General features: G+C 40.9%; 1 pseudogene across 1 annotated transcript in view; it reads left to right on the plus strand.

The window, feature by feature from the left end:
* LOC308276254 (BCL2/adenovirus E1B 19 kDa protein-interacting protein 3-like) overlaps positions 1-25,947 on the plus strand; it is a 54,504-nt pseudogene extending 28,557 nt beyond the window's left edge. The window contains exons 2-3 of the transcript in view: positions 19,658-19,778; positions 25,744-25,947. The product of the transcript in view is annotated as a BCL2/adenovirus E1B 19 kDa protein-interacting protein 3-like (transcript). The remainder of the gene's footprint in view (positions 1-19,657; positions 19,779-25,743) is intronic.
* The last annotated feature ends 516 nt before the right edge of the window (positions 25,948-26,463 follow it).

The raw sequence follows: 26,463 nt of genomic DNA on the forward strand, positions 1-26,463 counted from the left end.
TTAATGTATTAATTTATTATTTGGACATAAAATTTGAAAAGGGCTATAGGTTGGCAAGGGTGTCCTATCTTCTTCTTTTTTTTTTTTTTTTTGGTGGTACTGGGGTTCCTGGAAGCCCTCCTACCTCTGGGCTATACTCCCAGACCTATTTTTACATTTTCATTTTGGAAACAGGGTCTCCTAAGCCAGCGCGCGGCTGGCTTCGAACCTGCGCGATCCTCCTGTCTCCGCCTCCAAGCGCGGGGATTACAAGCGTGCCACCACGCCCGGCTTCTTTTCCATATATAATATCAGAGAATAGGATTTTTTAGTGTGTATGTGGTACTGGGGATGGAACCCAGGGGCCTTCTACGTCCGGGCTACCCTCCCAGACCTATTTTATATTTTATTCGGAAACAGGGTCTCTTAAGCCATCTCAGGCTGGCTTCGAACCTGCGTGATCCTCCTGTCTCAGCCTCCCAAGCACGAGGATTACAAGTGTGCGCCACCAAGCCCGGCTGAGGATAGGATTTTTAATGAAACCCTGTTTCAAAAAAAAAATATAAAGTACAACCTACCATGAATTGGAACACCCCAGAAAATAACCTTATTTCTTTTTCTTTTTCTTTTTTTTTTTTTTTTTTTTTTTTTTTGGTGGTGTTACTGGGGGTGGAACCCAGAGGCTTTCTACCTCCGGGCTATACTCCCAGACCTATTTTATACTTTATTTGGAAACAGGGTCTCACTAAGTTGCTGAGAGCCTCACTAAGTAGCTGAGGCTGGCTTCGAACCTGTGCGATCCTCCTGTCTCAGCCTCCTAAGCGTGGGGATTACAGGCGTGTGCCACCACGCCCGGCTGAAAATAACCTTATTTCTATACACGCTGCAGCTTCCAGCTGTCTGGTTTATTATCAGGTAATCATACCCTTCTGACTGATTGTTATTAAGTTATCAAGTGTCTAAAATCCTATCCTCTGATATTATATATGGAAAAGATAGGGCTATCCGTATGCCTAAATTCCCCTAAAAATGCACACAGAATATTTTGAGAACACAGTGGGATCTTGGGTTTGCTTCGAAGAGGACATCCTACTTCCACCCTCGTTTGGCACCCTTGCCAACCTATAGTACAATTGCGAAAACTGAAGAAGTGATAGCAGGAAACAAAGTATGTTTCAGCCATGCTGCATTTTGAAACTGGTCCCTAACACACCTTCTTTTCTCTACCAGTTCCAAACATGCCCAAAAGTAATGCAGAACTATCCCAGGTATGGGAAACAGGTACACTGGAGATGTCTGAAACTAGGGCCCAAAGTGCATTCCATCACTAACGTGGGACTTTTACTCAGAAGGAAAAGCAAAATCCTATCACTTCCGGCCGGGCGTGGTGGCGCACGCTTGTAATCCCCGCGCTTGGGAGGCAGAGACAGGAGGATCGCGCAGGTTTGAAGCCAGCCGCAGGCGCTGGCTTAGGAGACCCTGTTTCCAAATAAAAATGTAAAAATAGGTCTGGGAATGTAGCCCGGAAGTAGAAGGGCTTCCAGGAACCTCAGTACCACCAAAAAAAAAAAAAAAAAAAAAAAAAAATCCTATCACTTCCCATTCTAGAATCTCAGCATGTTTTCATTATAACCTCATTTTCTTCCTACTGAGAACTCACCCAACTTAGTCCTCAAAAGTATAATTCTGGAAATTCATGAGGATTTATAAAACAACGTGAATTTGCTAGGCACATGCTCCTCCTAGTGACTGAACAGGGAGAAGTAAAACTAAGTTTTTTGTTTATTTTGTTTTTGTTTTTGGTGATACAGGGGATTGAACCATAGGCATTCCAATACCTCTAAGCCACACTCCCAGCCCTATTTATTTATTTATTTGTTTATTTATTTATTTATTTATTTATTTTTGTGGTACTGGGGATGGAACCCAAAGGCTTCTACCTCTGGGCTACACTCCCAGACCTATTTTCTATTTTATTTGCAAACAGGGTCTCACTAAGTTGCTGAGAGCCTCACTAAGTAGCTGAGGCTGGCTTCAGACCTGTACAATCCTCCTGTGTCAGCCTCCCAAGTGCTGGGATTACAAGTGTGCGCCACCACCCTATTTTATTATTTTAAAAATAGGGTCTCACAGCCAGGCATGGTGGCACACACTTGTAATCCCAGTACTTGGAAAGCTGAGACAGGAGGATCTCACAGGTTCGAAGCCAGCCTCAGCTACTTACTGAGGCACTCAGCAACCTATAGTGAGACCCTGTTTCCAAATAAAATATAAAACCAAGCTGAGAGTATACCCCGGAGGTAGAAAAGCCCCTGGGTTCTATCCTTAGTGCCACACACAAAAAAACAAGGTGGCCAGGCATGGTGGCGCATGTTTGTAATCCCCAGGATTGCACAGGTTCGAAGCCAGACACGCTGATTTAAGAGACCCTGTTTCCACATAAAAAGATAAAAATAGGTCTGGGAGTGTAGCCCGGAGGTAGAAGGGTTTCCAGAAACCCCAGTACCACCCAAAAAAAAAAAAAAAAGGTGGAGTTAACCAATCCCCTGGTTCCTGCTCCATTTTTAAAAATATCTTTATTAGTGTATTGCAATTATACATCACAATGTATAATTGTGAGGCTCAATGTGATGCAAACATATGTGCACACAGCTCTTAGTGTGATTCTCTCCAAGTACCATTCCTGCCCCATACATACTGGTGAACCTGGTTGCAATACCTTTAGTAATTGCCAAAAATTTAGACTGTTCCCTTCCTCAATCCTCCTTTCCCCTCTCTTCTTCTCCCTCCCCCAGTCCCCTTCTCATTCTACAGGTCTCTCTCCACATTTACCCAAAGTCCCTTATGTTTCCTCTCTTCTCTGTAGCTTCCACACGTAAGTGAAAACATACAACCCTTGACTTTCTAAATTGGACTAATCTCACTTAGCATCAAATTCTCTAGTTCTATCCATTTTCCTAAAAACAACATAATTTGTTCTCTTTTATGACTAAGTAGAAGTCCATTGTATAAATACCACAGTTTCTTTATCCATTCATCAGTTCCCAAACAACATGGCAATGATACAAAAAGATGCACAGATTAGAATAGAATAGAATAGGATAGAATAGAATAGAATAGAATAGAATAGAATAGAATAGAATAAGCTAGGCGTGGTGGTGCACACTTGTAATCCCAGTACTTGGGAGGCTGAGACAGGAGGATTGCAGGTTCTCAGCCAGCCTCAGTTCCTTAGTGAGGCCCTCTGCAACTGTTTCAAAATAATAAAAAAAAAAAAAGCCGGGCGTGGTGGCGCACGCTTGTAATCCCCGCGCTTGGGAGGCGGAGACAGGAGGATCGCGCAGGTTCGAAGCCAGCCGCGCTGGCGTAAGAGACCCTGTTTCAAAAATATAAAAATAGGTCTGGGAGTGTAGCCCGGAGGTAGAAGGGCTTCCAGGAACCCCAGTACCACACACACAAAAAAAAAATAATAATAATAATAATAATAAATAGGGCTGGGGTCTAGCTCAGAGGTAAAATGTCCCTAGGTTCAATACCCAGCAATAAAAAAAAGGAATAGAAGATACAAGGGCAAATCCTCACACTTATAGCCAGGTGATTTTTGACAAAGGAGCCAAAAGACAGGCTTTTCAGCAAATGGTGCTGAAAAAACTGGAAACTCATGTGCAGAAGAATGCAACTAGACCCTCTCTCCCACTGCATGAGAGTCAACTCAAGATGGATCAAAGACTTGGAATTCAGACAAGAAACACTGTAATTTCTAAGAGAAAACATAGGACCAACTCTCCAACAGATAGACACTGGTAAAGACATCCTAAATAAGACCCCAAAGCTCAGGCAGTAAAACAAAAAACCAGTAAATGGGATTGCACTAAATTAAGAAGTTTCTGCACAGCAAAGGAAACCATCAGGAGTCTGTAGAGATGCCATGCATGGTGGTGCACGCTTGTAATCCCAGCATTTGGGAGACTGAGACAGGAGGATCACAGTTCAAGGACACCCTCAGCTATTTAGTGAGGCCTTCTGCAGCTTAGTGAGACCCTGTTTCAAAATAAAGAATAAAGTAGGGCAGGGGCTGTAGCTCCGAGGTCAAATGCCCCTGGGTTCCATCCCCAGACCCCCCCCCCCAAAAAAAAAGAATCAGAGGAGAGAACCTATAAAATGGGAGAACTTTGCCTACTACTCCTCTGATAGAGTAGTAATACCTAGAATATATAAAGAACTCAAAAAACTTAGAGAAGTAATACCTAGAGTATATAAAAAAAACAAAAAACTTAACACTAAGAAAACAAATAACCCAATCAAAAACTGAACTAAATAGACACTTCTCAAAAGAAGAAATATAAAGCCAAAAAAATAGGAAAAATTGTTCAATATCACTAGTAATAAGAGAAATGCAAATCAAAACTACATTGAGAGCCAGGTGTGGTGGTACATGCTTGTAATCGTGGTGCTTGGGAGGCTGAGACAGGAGAATCACAGGTTCATGGCCAGCCTCAGCATCTTAAGTGAGCCCCTCTGCAACATAATGAAACTGTTTCAAAATAAAAAATAAAATAGGTCTGAGAGTGTAGCCTAAAGAGGTATTTCTCTCCTCCCTCTCTCTCTCTCTCCCTCTCTCTCTCTCTCTCTCTCTCTCTCTCTCTCTCTCCATATATATACATATACATATACATATACATATACATATACATATACATATACATATACATATACATATACATATATATATAGTGAGATTTCATGTAACTCCAGTTAGAAAGGCAATCATTAAGAATACAAATAGCTGGGCACAGTGGTGCACACCTATAATCCCAGTACTTCAGAGGCTGAGACAGGAAAATCACAGGTTTGAAACAAGCCTCAGCAACTTAGTGAGGCTCTCAGCGACTTGATGAGACTCTGTTTCAAAATTAGAAATAAAATAGGGCTGGGGTGTAACTCAGAGGTAGACTGCCCCTGGGTTAAATCCCCAGTACCACACAAGAAGATATAAAGAGGAAGGAGAAGAGAAGAGAAGAGAAGAGAAGAGAAGAGAGGAGAGGAGAGGAGAGGAGAGGAGAGGAGAGGAGAGGAGAGGAGAGGAGAGGAGAGGAGAGGAGAGGAAGGAAGGAAGGAAGGAAGGAAAGAAGGAAGGACAAACTTGTGAGGATATGCAAAAATATGAACCTTCATAGACTGTTAGTAGGATTGCAAATTAGTATAACCACTTTGGAGATATATGTGGAGGTTCCTCAAAACCACTATACCACTAATGAGTATTTTTCCAAACGAATTAAAGTTAGAATATTATAGCAATACACACATAGCCATGTTTATAGAAGCATAATTCACTATAATCAAATTAGGGAACCAACCCAGAGTTTTTGTTTCTAGGTGTAGGCCTGCACTGGGCTGGAGCAGGTCTTAGAGTGTGGCAAGAACCTCATTCATCTCCCATCTGTAGCACATCTCCCACAACTTGTAGGGAAGAGTCCATCCTCTGCACAGATGCAGATCTACCTTGGATCAAGTTCACACATACAAAGATGTCTGTTCTTCAGTTTAACTGACCATTTCTTGTCCTTGTTTATTCTTTTTTTTTTTTTTCTTTTTATGGTACTGGGAATTGATCCCAGAAGCATTCTACCTCCAAGCCACATTCCCAGTTTTATTTTTTTGTTTGGAAACAGGGTCTCACTAAGCTGCAGAAGGCTTTGCAAGGTTGCTGAGGCTGGCCATGAACCTGCAATCCTCCTGTCTCAGCCTCCCAAGCACTGGGATTACAAGCGTGCACCACCACATCTGGCTCCTGTTTCTTAATTATAAGATTTATAAAGAACTTGATTTCTGGTAAGGATAATCTCTTCATACTTCCTCTGTAGAATTGTGTTTTTCTGCTTTCAGCTGTTAGATTTTCCATAAGAATTTTAGAATAAGCATCTCAAGCTTTTTATTAAAGCCTGTCATCAATACCTTGGTATTCATTGTCCTAATAAATGAAAAATGGCATCTTTTACCTATCCACTCTTCCCATTTGTGTGCACAAAGCCCCTCCTTATTTATTGACATCTTTCAGTTGGTTGTGTCCCCTTGTCCAGACATATTTTGCACACATTTGTTCCCTTTATTTCTGGGGATATAGGTGCCCTAGCATAAATTGCTATAATTTCAGCCGGGCGTGGTGGCACATGCTTGTTTGTAATCCTAGCATTCGGGAGGCTGAGACAGGAGGATTGTGGTTCAAGGACAGCCTCAGCTACTTAGTGAGGCCCTTTGCAACTCAGTGAGACCCTGTTTCAAATAAAAATTTAAAAATAGGGCTGGGATGTCGCTCACAAGTAGAATATCTTTTGGTTCCATTTCCAGTACCACAAAAAAATAAATTGCTATAATTTCCACAAAGTGGCCCAAAACTGGAAGAGCAGAGAAGAAAGAGTGGCAGTGAACCCAGCATGGTGGCTCACACTTGTAATCCCAGTACTTAGGAGGCTGAGACAGAAAGATCACAGTTTTGAGGCCAGCCTCAGCTATTTCCTGAGGCCCTCTGCAACTTAGTGATACCCTGTTTCAAAATAAAAAAAAATAATAAAATATAGGGCTAGGAGTGTAGCTCAGAGGTAGAATGCCCCTGGGTTCAATCCCCAGTTCTGAAAAAAAAAAAAAGAAGGGGTGGCACTGTGTCCAGAGACAAAGGCTGAATGAGGCCCTCTTGCTTCTCACATATGTTCATGAACTAGGACATGGTGGCACACACCTGAAATCTCAGCACTTGGGAGGCTGGGATGACTGAAGATTCAAGGCCGGCCTCAGAAACTTAGTAAGATTCTCATCAACCTAGTAAGACCCTATTTCAAAATAAAATAGAACTGGGGCAGGGGGTGAAGCTTAGAAGTAGAATGCCCCTGGATTCAATCCCCCAGGAGAGAGGAGAGAGAATGAGAGAGAGAGAGAGAGAGAGAGAGAGAGAGAGAGAGAGAGAGAGAGAGAGAGAAAAGAAGAAGAAGAAGAAGAAGAAGAAGAAGAAGAAGAAGAAGAAGAAGAAGAAGAAGAAGAAGAAGAAGAAGAAGGAAGAAGAAGAGGAAGAAGGAGGAGGACGAGGAGGAGGACGAGGATGAGGACAAGGACAAGGACGAGGAGGAAGAGGAGGAAGAGGAGGAGGGGAGAGGAGAGGAGAGGAGAGGAGAGGAGAGGAGAGGAGAGGAGAGGAGAGGAGAGGAGAGATAGATAGAGAACAGAGATCCTGAATAGTGCACACAATGGTTGGGTGATGCATGTGTCAACCTGATAAACCCCAGGGTGCTAGGATTCTTAGTTAAATGTATTTCTTCTGGGTGTATCCATGATCATGTTTCTTCCTAAATGAGATTAATATTAGAATCTATAAACAAAGTAAAGGGAATTGCCCTCCCCAGTGTGGCTGGCCTCATCTAATCCCCAAAAGCCTGAGTAGGAGCAAAGGATGAGAATTCTCCCTCTCACCTGCCCTCAGACTGGGACATGCCTCTTTTCCAGCCTTCAGACCCAGATAAGAACTGTACCATCAAGTCTCCTCCAACTTACCCACTGCAGATCTTGGGATTTTTCAGCCTCCATAAATATTTGCATATTGGTTTCTTATTGGTTCTGTTTCTCTGGAAAACCTAGACTAATATGTGGTTTGGGGGAAGTCATTTGTTTTGATACTGGAAATTAAAGCCAGGGGGGGTCCTACTTCTGAGCTACACTCTTAGCCCTTTTTCACTTTTCATTTTGAAACAGGAACTCATAAAATTGTTGAGGCTGGCCTTGAACCTGTGATCCTCTTTTCTGAGTCTCCCAATTACTGGGATTACAGGTGTGTGCCACCACAGCCAGTTTAAAATGTAGTTTTTAAAATAGCTGGGCGTGGTGGGGCACACTTGGAATCCCTGCGCTTGGGAGGCAGAGACAGAAGGATAGCGCTGGTTCGGAGCCAGCCGCTCTGGCTTAAGAGACCCTGTTTCCACATAACAAAGTTAAAAAAGAGGTCTGGGAGTGTAGCCCGTGGGAGTGTATCCCAGAGATAGAAGGGCTTCCAGGAACTCCAATACCACCAAAAAATAAAATAGAATAAAATACTTTTATTGGCACATTATAGTCTACAATCATAATGCAGTTCATAGTGAAAACAACATTCATGAACACAGCACTTGTGAACTTTCCCCCAGCTCTCTTTCCACTCTCCCCTTCCCCATATATGATATTAAGATTGCCTTTGGTGATTTTACATATGAACATAATGTCAATGGAAGCACCTCCCTCATGCATTCTCCTCGCCCTTCCTCCCCAAAGCCAACCCCCTGGCTCCAATGGGGTTTCTTCTCCATTATCTGAAGTTTCTCTGGTATCACAATTACTCCCCAGCTTCCACATATGAGAGAAAACATGATCCTAGACTTTCTGTGACTGGCTGATCTCACTTCATATAATACTCTCCAAGTCCATCCATTTTCTTGCAAATGACATTTTTTTCTTCTTCATTGCTGAGTAGAATTCTCTTGTGTGTATTTACCATAATTTTGTAAACCATTCATCTGCTAATGGATGCCCAGGTTGGTTGCATAATTTGGCTACTGTGAATTGTGAATAATATTCTTTTTTTTTTCCAGTACCAGGGATGGAACCCAGGGGCATTGTATCTCTGACCTATACTCCCAGCCCTATTTTTTAGTCTTTTTTTATATTTTTTTATTTTAATTTTGTTGTTGTTGTTTGCAGGTCTGGGGATGGAACCCAGGGGCATTTGACCTCCAAGATACACCCCCTGCCCTATTTTTTATTCTTTATTTTGAAACAGGGTCTCACTAAGTTGCAGAGGGCCTCATTAAGTAGCTGAGGCTGTCTGCGAACTGTGATCCTCCAGTCTCAGCCTCCCGAATACTGGGATTACAAACGTGCACCACCACGCCCAGCTATAATATTCTGATTTCAGTCCCTTTGGAAAGATACCCAGGAGTGGTACAACTGAAGCATTTGGTGGATCCATTCCCAGTTTTCTGAGGAATCCTCACACTGATCTGATAGTGGCTGTACTACTCCTCCAACAATGTAGAAGAGTTCTTATTTCCCCACATCCTCACCATCATTTATTGCTGTTTGACTTCTTGGAGTTAGGTAAACTCTCGGTATAGTTTTAATTTGCATCTTCCTGATGGCTAATGATGATAAACATTTTTTCATATATTATTGGCTATTTGTATTTCTTCTTTTGTGAGATGTCTATTTAGTTCAATTGCCCATTTCCTTATTGGGTTATTAGTTTTTTTAGTTTTAGTTTTTAAAGTATTTTGTATTATATATATTAATACTCTGTCAAAGGAGTAGCTGGCAAAGATCTTCTCCCATTCTGTAGGGTCTCTCTTTAGACTCTAATGGTTTCCTTTGATGAACAGAAACTTTATAGTTTAATGTCATCCCACGTATTCTTGTCTTAATATCCTCAGCTTTGGGGGTCTTATTGAGGAAGTTTATACCAGGGTCTATATGTTGTAGTATTGGGCCTATGCCTTCCTCTAGTAATTTTTAAATCTCTCATCTAATTTCCATGTCTTTGGTCTATTTTGAGTTGACTCCTGTGTAGGAAGAGATGTAGAAATTTAATTCCATTTTTCTGCAAATAACCAATTTTCCCAACATCTTCTGTTGAAAAAGCTGTTTTTTCTCCAACAAATGTTTTTGGCACCTTTGTCAAAAATCAGTTGGTTATAAGTATGTAGATGTTTCTGTATTATCTATTCTGCTCCATTGGTCTATGTGTCTGTTTGTGTCAATACTATGCTGTTATTATTATTATAGTATATTTATTATAGCAGTGTACTTTGAAGTCAGGTATTGTGATGCTTCCTGCATGGTTTTTATTGCTGAAAATTGCTTTGGCTATTCTGGGTCTTTTCTTTTTTCATATGAACTTTAGCATTGGTTTTTCGAGCTCTGTAAAGAATGACATTTGTATTTTTATAGGAATTGCATTGAATCTATAGATCATTTTTGGTAGAATGGCATTTTGATAATATATCTTCTGCCTGTCCAAGAGCATAAGAAATCTTTCCATCTTCTAAGATCTTCAATTTCTTTCTTTAGTGTTTTACAATTTTCATTGTAGAGGTCTCTTTTTGTGTGGTACTGGGGGTGGAAGCCAGGGGCTTTTCTACCTCCAGGCTATGCTATACTCCCAGACCTATTTTATATTTTATTTGGAAACAGGGTCTCACTAAGTAGCTGAGGTTGGCTTCAAACCTGTGTGATCCTCCTGTCTCAGCCTCCCAAATGCTGGGATTATGATACTGGCCTCATAGAAGGAGTTTGAAATAATTCTATCTCTTTAAATCTTATGGAATAATTTGTAAAGTATTGGGTTTAGTTTTTTCTACAAATGTTTTGTAGAATTCAACTGGGAATACATGTGGACCTGGACTTTTATTTCTTGGAGTGCTTTTTGTTACTGTTTCTCTTTGCTTGCAATTGGTCAGTTTAGGTTTTCTATATTCTCCTGGTTCAATTTAGGTAAGTTGTATGTATCTAGAAATTTGTCACTTTTTCCTATGTTTTCCAATTTATATACATTTTCAAAGTAGTTTCTGACGGTGCTCTAAGTTGACCCACTGTCTGTAGTGATGTCTCATTTTTTTCATTTCTTATTTTTAATAATTTGGATTGATTCTCTCCTTTAGTTAAGTTGGCTAAGGTTTTATTGATCTTGTTTATCTTTTTTTTTTTTTGGTGGTACTGGGGATGGAACCCAGGGGCCTTTTACCTCCGGGCTATACTCCCAGACCTATTTTATATTTTATTTGGAAACAGGATCTCTTAAGCCAGCTGAGGCTGGCTTCAAACCTACGGGATCCTCCTGTCTCAGCTTCCCAAGCGCAGGGATTACAAGACTTGGCCACCATGCCTGGCTCTTGTTTATCTTTTCAAAGAACCAGCTTTTTGTTTTGTTGATCTTTTGTATTGTTGGTTGTTGTTTTTCTCTACTTCATTTCTGCTCTGACTTTAATTATCTCCAGCCTTCTTCTGGCTTTGAGATAATCTGTTCCTGTTTTTAAGGACCTTGAGGTGTGTTATTAGGTTATTTTGTGACTTTTTGTTTTTCTTATGTGTCCACTGAGTGCTATTAATTTTCCTCTTAAAACAGCCTTCAAAGGGACACTGCACTGAACATACCCCACACAGGCATGCAGGCTAGGATCAAATTGAATAGCACAGTGCTTGCACAGAGCAAGATAGCAGACAAAGAAAAGAAGGAGACATTTTAGACCTATCCAAATACATTGGTAAGACTAATTGGGTGAAGTTCTAGGGAGCTGAGAAGTTCCTAATGGTCAGTACAATTTGACAGAAGACACCAGTAGCTGGCCTTCATGGTGTGCTGAGGCACATCAGTGGTGCTCATCTGCCTGCAGAATGGCATGTAAGCCATCCCGACCCCTTAGTCCAAAAGCGGGACGCCCAGTACCCAGCAACTGGCTTGCTTTAGACTCAGAGCTGCCCTACACACCACCACTAGGAATGAAGCTCCTTACTTTTTGTATAGGTTTAAATTTTTTAATAAAATTGCAAAACTCAGAAAACAAAACAAATAAACAAAAAGTGCCTCCACATTGTCCCATAGGTTATGGTATGTTGTATCTTTATTTTCATTTAATTCTAGAAATTTTTTAATTTCTCACCTTATTTCGTCTATGATCCAGTCCACATTCAAAAGCATATCATTCAATCTTCATGTATTTATTTAAGTACTTTGAACTTTCTTTTAAGATTTCTACTTTTGCCCAGCATGGTGGCGCACACTTGTAATCCCAGTGCTTGGGAGGCTGAGACAGGAGGATCACACAGGTTCAAAGCCAGCCTCAGCTACTTAGTGAGGCTTTTTTTTTTTTTTTTTTTTTTTTTTTTGGTGGTACTGGGGTTCCTGGAAGCCTTTCTATATCCGAGCTACACTCCCAGACCTATTTTATTTTTTTTGGAAACAGGGTCTCTTACGCCAGCACGGCTGGCTTCGAACCTGCGCGATCCTCCTGTCTCCGCCTCCCAAGCGCGGGGATTACAAGCGTGCGCCACCACACCCGGCCTTAGTGAGGCTTTCAACAACTTAATGAAACCACATTTCTGAATAAAATATAAAATAGGTCTGGGAGAATAGCCCAGAGGTAGGAAAGCCCCAGAGTTCGACCTCCAGTACCACACACACACACACACACACACACACACACACACACACACAAACACACACACACAAAGATTTCTACTTTCATTCCATTATGATGACCTGAAGAAAAAATGCAAGGAATATTACTTTTTTTTTTAACATGATAGTACTTGCTTTAGGGCCAAAAATAATGGTCTATTTTAGAAAAGTTTCCATGGGCAGCTGAGAAGAATGTGTATGTAGTTGTTAGTTGTAATATTCTGTATATGTGTATTGTGTATTCCATTTGGTGTTACAGTATTCTTTAGGTTTGAAGAATCTACTGATTTTTCATCTGGAAGATCAATCTAGTGGTGTGAGTATTAGTGTTCCCAATATTACTATATTAGGGTCTATCTGAGACCTACTGTCCCAAAGAGTTGAGTTGATGTTATAAAAGTGTGGTGCCGAGCTGGGTGTAGTGACGCATGCTTGTAATCCCAACATTTGGGAGGCTGAGACAAAAGGATCAGGGTTTGCGGCCAGCCTCAGCTACTTAGTGAGGCCCTTTGCAACTCAGTGAGACCCTATTTCAAAATAAAGAATAAAATAAAGCTGGTCATGGTGGCACATACTTGTAATCCCCACGCTTGGGAGGCTGAGACAGAAGGATTGCGCAGATTCAAAGCCAGCCTCAGCTGGTTTAAGAGACCCTGTTTCCAAATAAAATATACAATAGGTCTGGGAGTGTAGCCCGGAGGTAGAAGGCCCTTGGGTTCCATCCCCAATACCACCAAAGGGGAAAAAAAAGAATAAAATATAGGGCTGGGGGTGTAGCTTGGAGGTAGAATGCCCAAGGTGATGCATGCTTGTAATCCCCATGCTTGGGAGGCTGAGACAGGAGGATCACAGAGGTTTGAAGCCAGCCTCAGCTACTTAGTGAGGCTCTCAGCAACTTAGTGAGACCCTGTTTCCAAATAAAATATAAAATAGGTCTTGCAGTATAGCCAGGAGGTAGAAAGCCCCTGGGTTCCACCCCTAGTACCACCAAAAAAGAAAAGAAAAGAAAAAAAAAATGTGTCAAAAAGCAGAAGACATGCGCAGCTCAACCAGTTCCTGAGTGACCAACTCATGTTACAGTGGCTTGTGAAGCATGGAAGTCATCCAATGCAGGTTCTTCCTTTCAGGACATGAATACAAAGTCACACTTGGTCCCAATCAAAACTACTGACAAGCTGACAAAACGGGACTACAGACTTCCTTAAGTGGAGCCAGGCATAATGGAACATACCTGTACTCTGTACTCCAAGTACTTAGGAGGCTGAGACAGAAAAATCACTGGTTCAAGGATAGCCTCAGCAACTCAGCAAGGCCCTGTCACAAAATTTTTTTAAAAAGGGCTGGGGGTATAGCTTAAAAGTAGAATTCCCCTGGGTTCAATCCCCAGTACCAAAAAATAAACAAAGAACCTTCCTTGGAATATAGCTTAGAAGTAGAATTCCCCTGGGTTCAATCCCCAGTACCAAAAAACAAACAAACAAACAAAGAACCTTCCTTAAGTAGGAAATAGCTTGATGGAGGTGTAAACAAACATGACCAACTAACAATAGAACCTTGATAATAAGTAATAAGAGACCATCACTTCTACACAACATTGTATGAACCTAGATAAGGAAAAGAAAGAACACTGGAGAGAGAAAAACAAGTGTCTGTGAGTAAAAAACAAGTGTCTTTTGAACAATGGAGTAGAATATAACCAAAGTTAAAAAAAAATGACAGGTGGGCATGGTGGCACATGCTTGTAATCCCAGCATTTGGGAGGCTGAGACAGGAGAATCACAGTTTAAGGACAGCCTCAGCTACTACTTAGTGAGGCCCTTTGCAACTCAGTGAGACCCTGTTTCAAAATAAAGAAATAAAAATAGGGTTGGGGGTGTAGCTCAGAGGTAGAATGCCCCTGGGTTCCATACCCCGTACTGCAAAAAAAAAAAAAAAAAAAAAGAATTGACAGTCTGGGAGAAACTGCTTTCCACGTACATTAAACCAATGAATTAATATCCAAAATTAATAAATAGTTTCTACAAAATCAATAGGGGGGACTTCCAGGGAGATGGTGGTGGAGAAGAGCAGGGCTTACGAGCCCCGCTAACAACCAATCTCTATTACCACAAAATCAGCGCCTTTCATTGCCAGAAAACACCATCAGCAGAGAAAAAAGTGTAAATACAAGGGACAGAGAAAAAGAGGGCCAGAAAAACAAGACACTAGAAAGAAACCAGACCGCAGTGCTGTGGCCGGAGCCGCGGAATGGAGCGGCGCAGATGCCATCTTCCATTGCAACACCAGGATCCAGAGAGGAGGGGACTCAGAATGGAGCTCAGAGCCACAGAGGAGATACGCCAGACTCATACCCGAGGACGCAGCAGCAGCGTCTTATTGCCACTGGCAGCAACGAGTTCACCGGATGGCACCAGAAAAATGCACTCAACAGCCCATCAGGCTCCAGAGAGGAGTGGCGGACAGCGAGCCGAGGTGAGCCACTGCGGATCAGCCAGGCGGAATTCGGCAGATTTTTCAGCACAGGGAGCGTCTAAAGCTCCCAGGGGCTTGGCTCAGCAAACCCTGCAGGGACTCAGAGCGGAGCTCAAAACCAAGAAGAAATACGCCAGCCTCACGGCCAAGGGCATAGCAGTGGTGCCATATTGCCATCGGCAGCAGCAGCAACAAATTCACCAGGTCCACTACAGCTCCATCAGCGCACTCAACAACCGTGAGTCAAATTGCGGCCCCTAGAGGAGAAATCCCAGTACTGCACTCCCAGGGACTTGACCCAGTGGGGGAGTGGTGGTGGCAGAGATATCACACCATAGGAGAACGCCCAACCTGGCACCCCCCATGGTCTAAAGCAGCTTCGATTGACTCCCTGGGTCTGAGATTCTGCAATACAACCCAGGAAAGGAGTAGTGGTGACTGAGATACCACAGACTCGAGATCCAGAGCACCTTAAATGAAGTCGTAGTGACCCAGAGAAGAACCCAGAGAAGGCACAAACTTCCAAAATCATGGGAAAGAGGAATAACAATGGAGCAATGAATGCCAACATCCCCACAACTTCAGAACCTAATAAAACAGAAATTCAGAGATTTCTAGAAGATCAAATCAGGAAAATAACTGTAGAAATAATAGAGGTGCTTCGAAAAGAACTCAGAGAGAGTCAAAGAGAGATAAAGGATGCAATTAATGAAGGAAAGGCTTCAATTCAAAGTACAAACAACCGACTAGACCACATGGAGAATAGAATCTTGATCTTAGAAGATCACTCCAAAAATGAACGCATAGTTTCTAATTTAGAAAAAAAATCCGACAGCAGGAATCTGACATTGAAGAAATATGGGCCCATTTTAAGAGAGCTAACCTAAGAATAATTGGAATAGAGGAGGGAAAAGAAGGTGAAACCAAAGGGATCAACAATCTCTTCAAGGAAATCATAGCAGGAAATTTTCCAAACATAGAGCAAGAGGTCGATACACAGGTCCAGGAAACGTATGGAGCTCCCTTTAGACAGGATCAGAGAAGAGGATCCCCACGCCACATAATTGTCAAAATGACCAATGTGGAAGCCAAGCAGAGAATCTTAAAGGCAACAAAAACAAAGGGCCAAATGACATTCAGAGGCAAGCCAATTAGAATCACTCCAGACTTCCCAAACCAAGTCATGAGAGCCAGAAGGGCTTGGAGTAACATATTCCAAACTCTGAAAGAAAACAACTTCCAGCCAAAAATTTCCTACCCAGCAAAACTTTCTATCAAATTAGATGGTGAAATAAGAAGCTTCCACGACAAACAAAAACTCAAGGAATTTATGTCTTCAAAACCAGCACTAGAGAAAATACTCAAAGAGATTAACTACAAAGAAGAAATAGGTAACACACACCAGAACCAGAGAAACAAGATTTTCTTTTTCTTTTCTTTTCTTTTCTTTTTTTTTTTTTTTTTTTTGTGGTACTGGGGTTCCTGGAAGCCCTTCTACCTCCGGGCTACACTCCTAGACCTATTTTATATTTTTGAAACAGGGTCTCTTATGCCAGCACGGCTGGCCTCGAACCTGTGCGATCCTCCTGTCTCTGCCTCCCAAGCGCGGGGAATGCAAGCATGAGCCACCATGCCCCGTGAGAAACAAGATTTTCCATCCAACAGACAAATAAGATTGGTTATCTTTGGAGATTCATTATTTATGTTAATCTTTTACCTATTTCTAAATTGTATTGTTTGCTTTTATTGCTGCTAATTTTTAAGATTTCTAGTTGGAATATTAATATACCTTCAGTTATAGAATTTGGAAATATTTTATCCCATTCTATCAGTAATTTTTAACTCTGTTTACACTGTCTTTGGATATACAATTTTTTTTATTTTTTAGGGAGTTTGTTTACCCTTCTGTTGCCTGTGCCATTGAAATCATATCCAAGAAATCACTACCAATTTCAATGTTGTGAGGTTTTATGACCCAGATTTTCTTCTAAAAGTTTATAGTCTTAAGATTTATATTTAGGTCTTTTATCTATTTTGAGTTACTATTTGTATATGGTGTTAGGTAAGGGTCCAATTTTATTCTTTTTCATATAATTATTATTTTTCAACAATATTTAGTTAAAAAATTAGTATTTCTTCCACCAAATGTTTGTGGAAATCTTGTCAAAAATAACTTGACACTATATGGAAGAATTTATCTCTGACTTTTATTTAACTCCAATAGTTTATACACCTGCCTTTATAACACTACTACACTGTTTCAATTATTGTAGCTTTATAAGGTTTGAAATCAGAAAATATACATCTTCTAGCTTTGTTCTTTTTCGAGACCATTTTGGGTATCTAGAGTCCATATACTCCCAGACCTATTTTTTATTTTGAAGCAGGATCTCATTAGGCTGCTGAGAGTCTCACTACTTGCTGAGGCTGGCTTCACACCTGCAAGCCTCCTGTCTCAGCCTCCCAAGTACTGGGATTATAGGTTTGCATCACCATGCCCAGCTAGAATTTTCTATCTCTATACACGGTCATGACATGTATGAATATAGTTTTAGTTCTTCCTTTTAATTTCAATTCCTTTATTTCCTTTTTCTTCCCTAATTACTCTGTCTAAAACCACCAAGACCACAATGAATAGAAATGGGTAAGAGGGAAATATACCAAGTGGTACATCACTTTATCTCACTATGATGTATAATTACAGTGCACCTATAAAAGTATGTAGGAAAATAAGTAGTAAAAACAAACATTTTCTTTATCCAAATCTTTGGATTAAGGCTTTCTTTCAGTCTTTCACCATTGAGAATGTAGCTACTGTGGGGTTTTCATGGACGCCATTACCAGGTTCCGAGTTCCCATCTGTTCCTAGTTCATTGCAGGCTTTCATAAAAAAAATATAAAAAAATTTAAAAAAAAATGCTTTTTCTGGGCCGACTAAGATGTTCTGTGAGAAAAATCAGGGAGGGAAGATCGTGGCCAAGAGTAGCAGCACGTATGAATCCTGCTGACTCAGTCCCCATTGTCTCAAAAACTGAATGCTACAAGCGAGATAAAACAATCAGCAGAGGAATAAGAACATTAAACACAAGTGACAGAGAAAAAGACTAGAAGACTGTCCAGAGAGGGAGAAAAAAAAAAGAAAGCCCCGCCTGCAGTGGCGGGTGCTGACTTGGGCGCAGGCTTCCCGCACAGTACCACACACCAGTGATGAAAGAACAAAGGATCTGAAGGGAGAAGCAGCAGACCCATGGGGTGTAAGTCAGCCGGCCAGAAGACCTGCTATAGCAAACAGGAGCTAACCACGCCACCCAGGAACCCATAGGTGAGCTCAGCACCAGAACTGAAACTCGCCACACTCATGGGCACCTCTGTGACGCCATTAACCCAGAGACAGCCCAACACACCATGCCCACCAGAGTTCCAGCCAGCGAGCATCAGAAGTTTTAGTGAGCTTTACTCACTAAAGCTGCAGCCTAAAGGGGACTATCCAGTGTTGTGCCCTTAGGGATTTGCGCAGCCACGATAAACTCCCTCGGTCTGACATCTAGTGGTCAAACTCGGTAAATGTGGAGTGCTGACAGAGAATACCACACTCCCTAGAAGCTCAGAGCTGCCTTCAATAACACTACCTCTCGTTTGTGGAGAACGCGGAGAAATCAGACCTGACCAAACCTAACTGTGGAGAACAGAGGCTCCCACATTAACGGTGGCAGAGAGAGACCTAGACTTCTTACGGGCAGAATGCGGGAGGGTGACCTGTGCTTAATACCTAATACAGCTGGACTGGCGGTGGCCACTTACATAGACTGAGAAAATCTCAGAGAACTAAACTCACAGCAGAAAGGGTCCCGGTGGTATTCAGTATCAGCAAAGAGAGACTGCTGCAGACCTATATGCTAGATCGTTATTTAGTTGCAGAATTGCATTAATTCGTAGTTGAGGTTGTTTTGGTTTATTTGTTCCTTTTTGTGTGTGTGAGTGTGTATACCTGGTTGGGTTTTTTCATTGTTGTCATTTTTTTGTTTTGATTTTTCTTTTTAACCTGTCCCCAAAGCCTCTCCCAAGCTTCTTCCTCTGTACATATCAACTCTCTTCTCATTATGCTTTTACTATCTTTCTTCTGCTTTTTAGCTCTCCTTTTGTATCAAACCTACTTCATATAATTATACCACAAATTCTACATTGTTTACTAGAATACTACTTTATCCTTACTATCTCTAATTTCTAGTATATACTAATATATACCAAACTCATACTTTCACTCTATTCTTCTTTACCTGATACTTTACCCTGTTCTTCCATTTACTCCTGCACTTCCTTCCTTCCTCAACCTTCACTATTGAATACAATACAAACTGTCCTTAGATTTACCAGCTGACACCTAGAAACTGAGAGAAATTCATCAAAAGCAACAGAGGCAAATGTCTAAAGCCATGAAAAGGAGGAATAATAAAGGAGCAATGAGTACCCACAACTCCACAACTACAGAATCTGATAACACAGAATTGCAGAGTTCTCCAGAAGCTCAAATCAGAAATGTAACTGTAGAATTAATACAGAAATTCTGGGGGGTTTTGTGTTTTTGTTTTTGGTGGTACTGGGGATGGAACCCAGAGGCTTTCTACCTCCGGGCTATACTCCCAGGCCTATTTTATATTTTATTTGGAAACAGGGTCTCACTAAGTTGCTGAGAGCCTCACTAAGTAGCTGAGGCTGGCTTCAAACCTGTGCGATCCTCCTGTTTCAGCCTCCCAAATGCAGGGATTACAAGTGTGTGCCACCACGCCAGGCTAATACAGGAATTCTGAAAAGAATTTGGAATCTGAAAGAAATAGAGGATGCAATCACTGAATTAAAGTCATCTATTCAAACTATAAACAATCACTTAGACCATATGGCGAGTAGGATTTCACTCCTAGAAGATGATCACTCCAAAAATGAACATATAGTTTATAACATATGAAAAACAATTCAACAGCAGGAATAAGACATTTAAGAAATATGGGCCCATTTTAAAAGAACTAATTTGAGAATAACAGGTATAGAGGAGGGAAAAGAAGGCGAAAACAAGAAGCTCAACAATCTCTTCAAAGTAATAGCAGAAAACTTACCAACCATAGAGCATGAGATTGATACACAGGTACAGGAAGCTTATAGAACCCCCTTTAGACAAGATCAGAGAAAAGGTTCTCCATGCCACATAATAGTCAAAATGACCAATGTAGAAGCAAAGGAGAAAAATCTTAAAGGCAACAAAAACAAAAGACATTCAATGGGAAACCAAATGACATTCAGAGGGAAACCAATTAGAATCACTCCAGACTTCCCAAACCAGGTCAGGAAAGCCAGAAGGGCTTAGAGTAATATATTCCAAACTCTGAAAGAAAACAACTTGCAGCCAAAAATTTCCTACCCAGCAAAACTACAAAGGAGAATAAAAAAATTCACACCACCAATATTTCAGTGTACTAAGGATGTTTAAAAAATTTTATGTCTTAATTTAAAAATGGTAGTTTATTAAGTAGTAAAGGAAAAGCCATTTGTTAACTTTTTTATTTGGAAAAAGCCCTAAACATGTCTCAGAAACTGTTTTGAAAAATAATTTTCTTTGTTAGTAAAATACCAAAGTTGTCAGAAACAAGTATAATGAAAGTCAGTAAATTGGAAAAAAAATGCATTTAATGAGAAAAGACAAAATACACAAGTATTTATTAAACAGTCCTAATACATTTAACCAACTAGACCTTATATTTTAATGCTCTGAGGAAAGGTGAATTTAGTCAATATTGTTATGTTATTATAGAATGAAGAACTGCTCTGCCTTTAATTAGAATTCTGGAGAAAAGAAAACTGACCTAAATATAACTTGTGTGCCAATCGTTTACCAGCTGCCCCTCAGCTCCAACCTTCTAATTGTATGGTTCTGCCCTTCTACATTCAGCTATAAGAAGATGGGGCCAGGCCTCTCAGAGTGTACTTCTCTCTTAACCGTTTATTTCATTAGAAGGGGTCCAAGCATTTTCTCTTTTCCATTTTATGGTGGTTTCTGAAGCCATCGTCACTACTCTCTGAACCAGTCATATGTGTCACATCCTCCTGGCCTTCTTTGTTTTTAAATTTGAAATACTTCAGTATCCATTCTGGATAGGATCTGGAGTATTCCCACAAGGTCTCCAGTGCAGCAATGTTTATGAACCAAAATAAATCATTCCTTCTTGAGAAGAAAAAGAAAAAAGAAAAAAAAAAGAAATTCACACCAGAACCAGAGAAACAAAAATTTCCATCCAGCAGACAACTAAGAGAAGAACAAACAATATTTCATACAGAAGTAAAATCTCAACATGTTGGGAATTAAAAATTATCTCTCTCTAGCCGGGTGTGGTGGTGCACTTGTAATCCCAGCTTTCGGGAGATTGACACCGGAGGATTGCAGTTTGAGGACAGCCTCAGCTACTTAGTGAGGCCCTCCGCAACTCAGTGAGACTCCGTTTCAAAATAAAGAATAAAAAATAGGGCAGGGGGTACAGCCCGGAGGTAGAATGCCCTTTGGTTCCATCCCTAGACCCACAAAATAAAAAAATAATAATAATCTCTCAATAATCACACTGCATGTAAATAAAAAGACATAAAGTGGCAAAATGGATTAAAAACCAGAATCTATCTATATGCTGCTTGCAAGAAACACACCTTACAAGTAAAGATAAAAACAAACTCAAGGTAAAGGGTTGGAGCAAGGTAATCCATGCCAATAGAACACGAAGACAGGCAGGAGTAGTAACTATGATTTCAGATAAGTTAGACTTCAAGTCCAAACTTATTAGAAGAGACAAAGATGGTCATTTTTTACTGGTAAAAGGAAAAATCCAGCATGAGGAAATAATGATAATCAACATTTATGCTCCAAACTTAGGTGCAGCTACTTTCATAAAACAAACTCTTTGTGGTTTTAAGTCACATATAAATCCCAATACAATAATACTGGGAGACTTCAACACTCCTTTTATACCATTAGATTGATCTTCTAGACAAAAGGTCAGTAAAGACACCTCGGACCTAAAGAACACTATTAATCAAATGAACCTGTTAGGCACATATAGAATTTTCCACCCATCTACAGCAGAGTTCACATTTTTCTCAGCAGCTCATGGAACCTTCTCCAAGATAGATCACATCCTGGGCCACAAAATGAGCACTAGCAAATTCAAAAAGTGTGACATAATTCCCTGTCTCTTTTCAGACCATAATGGAATAAAACTAGAAATCAACTATAAGAAAACTCAGAGAAACCACATAAGCATATGGAGACTGAACACTATACTTGTAAATGAAAAATGGGTCATAGAAAAATGAGAGGTGAAATCAAGAAACTCATAAAAGCAAACAAAAATAGAGATACAACATATCAAAACCTCTGAGACACTTTGAAGGCAGTATTAAGAGGAAAACTTAGCCGGGTGTGGTGGCACACACTTGTAATCCCAGCATTTGGGAGGCTGAGACCAGAGGATCACGGTTTGCGGACAGCCTCAGCTACTTAGTGAGGCCCTCTACAACTCAGTGAGACCCATTTAAAAATAAAGAATAAAAAATAGGGCAGGGGCTGTAGCTTGGAGGTTGAATGCCCCTAGGTTCCATCCCCAGACCCGCAAAAAAAAAAAAAAAAAAAAAAAAAAGAGGAAAACTTATACCACTGAGTGCCCACATAAGAAAAACAGAAAATCATCAAATAAACAACTTAATGACACACCTCAAATACCTTGAAAAAAGGGAACAATCTGAACCCAAAGCCAGTAGAAGACAAGAAATTGTCAAAATCAGAGCAGAGCAAAATCAGAGCATCAAAATTCCTGACTTTAAATTATACTACAGATCGGGAGGCTGAGACCTGGAGGATCGCGGTTCTTGGACAGCCTCAGCTACTTAGTGAGGCCCTCTGCAACTCAGTGAGACCCGGTTTCAAAATAAATAATAAAAAATAGGGCAGGGGCTGTAGCTCGGAGGTCAAATCCCCCTGGGTTCCATCCCCTGACCCGCAAAAAAAAATAAAATAAAATAAAATAAAATAAATAAATTATACTACAGAGCTACAGTAATAAAAAAAAAACAGCATGGTATTGACACAGAAATGAACACATAGACCAATGGAATGGAATAAAAGATGCAGAAACAAAATCCACACACTTATCGACAACTTATTTTTGACAAAGGTGTCAAATACATATCTTGGGGAAAAGGCAGTCTTTTCAACAAAAGATGTTGGAAAAACTGGTTATCCATTTGTAGAAAAATGGAATTAAATCCTTACCTCTCACTCTGCACAAGAGTCAACTCAAGATTAATCAAAGATCTAGAAATCAGACCAGAGAATTTGTCATTACTAAAAGGCATAGGTCCAACACTCCAACATATAGGCACAGGTATAAACTTTCTCAATAAATGGTATGGCATTAAATAATAAAAGGAATGGCATCAAACTAAAAGGTTTCTGTTTATCAAAGGATACCATCAAGAGTCTAAAGAGAGAGCCTGTAGGAGATCTTTGCCAGATATCTCTCTGTTAGATAACTAATATCTAGAATATACAAAATATTTAAAACACCCAACACTAAAAAAAATAACCCAATCAAGAAATGAGCAACTGAACTAACACTTCATAACAGGAAAAATACAAATGGCTAATAAATACATGGAAAATGTTCAACATCATTAGTAATCAAGGAGATACAAATCAAAACTACACTGAGACTCCATCTAATCCCAGTCAGAATGGCAATGATCAAGAAGCCAAACAACAATAAATGTTGGCAAGGATGTGGGGAAAGTCTTCTACACTGTTGGTGGGACTGCAAATTAGTACGGCCATTATGGAGATCAGTTTAGAGATTCTGCAGAAAATTGGGAATGAATCCACCATGTGATGCAGCTATACCACTCCTAGGTATCTTTCCAAAGGGACTGAAATCAGAAAATCACAGTAATTATGTATATCCATGCTTAGAGTAACACAATTTACAATGGCCAAATTGTGGAACCAACCTAGATGTCCAATTACAAAGTTGTGGGATAGCTGGGCATGGTGATGCACGGTTATAATCCCAGCATTTGGGAGGCTGAGACAGGAGGACCATGGTTCTCGGCCAGCCTCAGCTACTTAGTGAGGCCCTCTGCAACTCAGTGAGACTCTGTTTCAAAATAAAGAATAAGAAATAGGGCTGGGGTGTGTAGCTCAGAGATAGAATCCCCAGTACCACATACACAAAAAGTTGTGGAATATACACACAATGAAATTCTACTCATTAATAAAGAAGAACAAAACTATGTCACAGGAAAATAAATGGACATGGAACACATTATGGGGAAAGCCCACTTATGATATTAAGACTATAATACACCATAAAAGTATTAAAAATTAAAATATATTTAAAAAAAGAAAAAAATTCATTTAGCAAAAAAAGGTATACCAAGATATCTAACTTAATGTTTGTTAGAACATCAGTTTTCTGTTTTTCTTTTTGTTGTACTGGGAATTGAACTCAATGCTTCATCACTGAGCTACTACCCCATCCCTTTTTATTTTGAAACAAGACCTTGCTAAGTTGCTGAGGCTAGTCTTGAAACTGTGATTATCCTATCTCAGCATCCCAAATACTGGGGTTACAGGCATGTGCCACCACACCTGTGAAGAGCCCCACCCATTGCCTGCTAGCTCGAAGACCTAAAAATAGCGCCGAGCGGAAGCTCTGTGAGGCCCATTAAGCAGTAAACAACTTTCAGGAAGTCCGGTAACCGGAGCATGGGGCGCACGGGAACACTACATACCACTGTTTGTAACAAATGAGCTAATTTTGCATGGAGCGAGTGATCTGAGTGCTGATTGGCTGCTTGGGATATATAAGCGGGGAGCGGGGAGCGGAGAAGAAAAGAGTATGTAAGAGCCTGGGATAATAAAGAGTCCGAAGAAGATCGTCTCCGGTGTCGTGCTTGAAAGCGGCACACACCCAGCTAAACTATCTGGTTTGTTAATGTGTTTGTTTAGTTTACGGTACAGGGTGGATGGAACCCAGGAGCATTCTACCTACAAACTACACTCCCAGCTCTATTTTCTATTCTTTACTTTGAAATAGAATCTCACTAAGTTGTGGAGGGCCTCCTAGATAGCTGAAGCTGGCTGAAAACCTGTGATCCTCCTATTTTAGCCTCCCAAGTACTGGGATTACAAGCATGTGTCACCATGCCCAACTAAATTATCCATTTTCAAATCAATTCCTCAATGCTTCATGGAAATGGGATGTTGGAGAGAAAAACCAAGGGAAGAGTCTAAGTTCTTCCACCCAGCCACCCTCCTTTAAAGATAAGCCATTTTTATCTGGTCCATGTACTAGGATGCCCAGTCTACAATATACAGATGACCCTGATTGATTTAACCATTTTTTTTTACTTTACAATAGTATAAAAGCAATAACATATGGTAGAAATGTTACCTTGAATTTTTATCTTTTCCTGGGCTATAAATATGGTCTAGTTCTCTTTCAAGATGGGGAGCAGCATCCTGCCTCCACTCCCGTAGCCCAGTGTCAGGTAGGAGCACCACCACAACACATCACACAGTAGAACATGATGTCCAGGGCTCAGGTGCTATCAAACACATGTGCCACTTGCTATGAGTATATCAGGATGTAAACCCATCAGAAGCTGAAAAGCATTTGTATTTGAAAACCTCTGGTTAAGACCTTAGCCTACCCTTACTCTGAAAATTAAAAATAGGGCATGGCAGTCCATGTCTGTAATCTCAGTACCTGGAAGGCTGAGACAGGAGGATCGTAAGGCAACTTAGCAAGACCCTCAGCAACTTAGTAAGATCTTGTTTCAAAATAAAAAAATAAAATAAAATGGGGCTGGGGGTGTATCTTAGAGTATAAAAACGCCCCTGGGTTTAATAAAGTTGCAAAATATAAATGCAGTGTTATTACCCTGATTGTCCCTGATGGCCTTGGCATTCTAATGTAACATCGCCAGGACATCCTTGATCTGTGCTGGGCATCCTCTGGTGGCATCCACCTGCTCCTCCAGGTTCAGCCTCTCTGCCCTGTGGTCCACTATGAAAGTCTGAAAGCAAGGATGAGGTCACAAGACCAACATTAGCACAAAGTGTGTCAAGTGTGGACAATATCAGCAGTCCCTGCCTGACACCAACCAAGAGGGATCCAGGCCTGAAGCACATGGGGCTGTCCTCTTGGCCTCTCGGGGTGATCCTCCATGCCTCTGCCTGCTTAGTAGGCTACTGCACAGGACCTGGCATCCTGGCTTGACCACAGGGCTTTCCCCAGTCTCCTTGCTCATTCTCATTCCAGGTGCCTCTGACAAACCAATTAGGCTGCTCAAACACCCACATTAATGTCAAACCTGACAGCATGCTGGAGTCCTGGCACCAAACAGATCTAACTGATCCTCAAGACTGGTCCACGTGCACTGACTACAGCCAACGTGGTAACGCGGGGTTTGGTTAGAGCACAGAAAACTCCAAGTTCCTGCTGGGGTCCCGCAGCCCCAGAACTTAGAATCAGTCTGAGCCGGGAATCACCGCTCCTCTACTTTTTCCAGGCTCCCCCTCTACAGTGGCGTCCACACCAAAAGCATTTGCAATTCTAGAAAACCTGTCTGGAGCTTCAAATCTGAAGGAATTCTTAAAACTGCAGTTTGTTTGTGGTTATATTTATCAGATAAATATAAATCTGAGACTTCCGGGAAGATGGCGACCGAGAAAAGCGGGGCTTAAGAGCCCTGCTAACAACAAATCTCCATTACCACAAAATCAGCGCCTTTCA

Source organism: Muscardinus avellanarius (genome assembly GCF_963383645.1).
Source record: "Muscardinus avellanarius genome assembly, chromosome: 1".
NCBI lineage: Eukaryota > Metazoa > Chordata > Mammalia > Rodentia > Gliridae > Muscardinus > Muscardinus avellanarius.